The sequence below is a fragment of the Pteronotus mesoamericanus genome, unplaced genomic scaffold (assembly GCF_021234165.1).
Source record: "Pteronotus mesoamericanus isolate MK-2021 breed Mesoamerican mustached bat unplaced genomic scaffold, CSHL_Meso_final scaffold_1066, whole genome shotgun sequence".
In the NCBI taxonomy this organism is placed as follows: domain Eukaryota; kingdom Metazoa; phylum Chordata; class Mammalia; order Chiroptera; family Mormoopidae; genus Pteronotus; species Pteronotus mesoamericanus.
Window position 1 is genome coordinate 3,297,671 of NW_026555299.1, and position 2,845 is coordinate 3,300,515.

Genomic DNA, 2,845 nt, shown 5'->3' on the forward strand with positions numbered 1-2,845 from the left:
TCAGTAAATCGAGGCCAATATGATTACTTACAGACCAAACTGCAAGGCTACTAGACTGACAGTCACAGGGCCAGTGGCACAGAGGATCTTAAACTATAGCTAGAAACCCAAGGGCGCTCTACCAAGGGCTTCAAGCTCCAGCACACTGATCCAAACATTACAAACCAAAGCCTTTGGGAGCTCCTTGTGACTGGGGAGGGAAGCCAGGCTCCTCTGGCCTGGGAAGATGGAAATGGGCAAGTCATTTTCACAGGCAGGAGGTGACAGGCCTTGGCGGGAATGACGCCCTTGGGAGGGAACCGAAGACAAGCATCCACTGCAGGAAGGCCACTGTGCCCAGAGAGAGGAGCTCCCTCCAGGGCAAGCGAGGGCAGTTCGGGACTCCAACTCAGGGCTCTGCTCAGGGAAACAAGCTTGCCGTGAAAACTGACGGTAGTAACCAGGAGGCCAGGTCCCATCTGGCTCCGAGTAGGGCCAAGCATTGTGCTCACTTAGGAAGGACATGATTAATGAGGCCTAGCCTCTTTGTAGAGTTCATGAAAACTAACATTCTGACCTCCTCCGTGAGTTTCTACAAACATTGTCCCCTTTAATTCTCAGAAGTGCCTTAGGCGGGGGCATGAGGAAACTGGAGCTCAGAGAAGTTAAGGGGCTCCCCCAAGCCACCCAGCAGGCACGTGGCAGATGCCGCATCTGTGCAGACCTGGCTCCTCGCTCACATCACGGTTCCTGGGGCCATCAGACTCCCAGCTCAGCTTTTTCCTCGTGCTTTCCCCGCAAATCCCCTCCCATATGTCTGTGGGAATCATATCCAGGCATGCTCTGTGATAAGAAATGTGCAGGGAGAGTGAACTTCCCATCTCACTTCCCAGAACCATGCCGTGCCCCTCCCTGGGTTTCCTGTCACTTGGGTTTGGCGCAGGACCAGCCCAACCCACAGGGACACACCGCATGTCTCTCAGTCACACCCAATGGGGACGCTGCAGAGGGCAAGCTCTGACACCCAGGCCACCACTGTGATCAGGCATGCAAATCAAACCCTACCATGACCCAAAACCACAATGATTTTTCTGAACCCTGAAATAACACAAACCTTCCTGATTTCCAGAACCTCAGATCTCATCAGAGGTCCACACCTCCTGTAGGCAAAGCCAGTCCACCAAAAAAAGAAAAAAAAAAAAACACAACCCAGACAAATCTAAGCCCAAACATTCACTTCCAGAATGGTGTGGGGCCAAACCCAACACCCCCAACTTACATCATGGTTTTGAGCCTTTGAACATATGAAGTCAAACCAAATGGGGACAGGGGGCAGGGGCAGAGAAAAGGAAGTCTCAGTGCACTAACATGCAGAGACAAGGTTTATCTCAGCCTGGGGTGTCGGTGGAAGAAACCCTCCTCATCTATGGGCACAGAGAAGGCGGGTCCTTCCCCCAGGAGACTTCTGTTACTCCCAGAGCCCCAAGGAGGGAAGGGATTGAGCAGAAGAGGGCAGCAAGAAGAACCGTGGCCAGGCGTGGGGTCACTGCACCCCCATGGAGCGAGGGGGTGGGGCTGGACCTTGGCTGCCAGCTCAAAAGCCCCACTTCCTGCCCTCCAGGCTGCAAAAGGAGTGCAGGTGCAGGCGCAGGTGCTGCAGGCTTACACCCCCCTTGACATTGAGGCCCCACCCTTGAGGATCCTTGCTATATCTGGTCTAACTTTGACACCTGGTGAAATAGTCATCTGACAGTGAACTTGGAGGATGATTAGTCAGCACCGCTGTTCCCCAGGAGGTTCCTGATGGTAAGGTTAAAGTGAGACGAGGCAGCTTGGTGGTATGTGTGTTTCCCAGCCATGTTCATCTACCCGGGGACAGGTGCAGAGGAGTGGGAAGCAGACAGAACAAGGGAGCCCTGGTGACTGGAGCCACTGGAAGTTGGTCTTTGCAGCCCAGAAGCTGAGAGGCTGAGAGATGAGGCTTGGGACACACAGAAGTTGCCAAGTGCAGGAGTTACCAAGCCTTCCCAAAAACGAGGTGCCTGCTCCTCCCACCCAGCCAGCCTTCTGGATTCATGGCTGAAAGCGGTGTGTGCCTCTGCCCTGAACAGGGGGCTTTGCCAGGGCTGTCCCCTCCCACCAGGACCCAGGCTGCTTCTTGGCTGGGGCCTACCTGGAGCGGCTTGAGCTGGGCGAGAGGGGCAGGCTCCGGGGGCTCAGAGGCCGTTGAAGGGTGAGCCCCGGTGCACAGAGTCCAGGTTGGGGTGGGGGAAGTCCCACTTCCATGGTGGCAGGAGGGAAAAGGGGGACATAAATCCACAAGGGTCCCAGTGACGGGAAGGAGCTGGCAATCGTGACAACCCAACACAATGCCGGCTTAGGTAACCTCCGTTCAGGCTCAGCCCGTTCCCTGGGACAAAGAGCCATTCTCTTGGTGAGATAACCTTCCAGAAAGTTCCTGGCATAAAGTAGGTGGTAGGGCAAGCCATCAGGAGCCAGACAGGGTTCAAGTCCTCACTTTACTGCTGTGTGGTGTGGGCAAGTTGCTTAACCTCTCAGATTCTCGGTGTCCCAGTCTGTACAATGGAGATAATCACAACATACTTTGCCCACTAGTGCAAGGACTGAATGAGGTTGCCCTATAAGGTGCTAGACGCATAGTAGGTGCTCTAAATGTTTTGGGTCACTTCTGGAGTGGTTGGTTGTCCCAGATGCCCGGAGAGGCTTGGCATCCTGAAATGCCAACCCCCTGGGACGAGCTGCCTCCTGTAGCGCAGGCTCAGAGCCCGGCGCCTGCAGCCTCGCCCAGGGCCCAAGGCCGGTGTCGAGCAGGCCTTCTCCCCGCCATCAGTGTATGCTTGTGGAG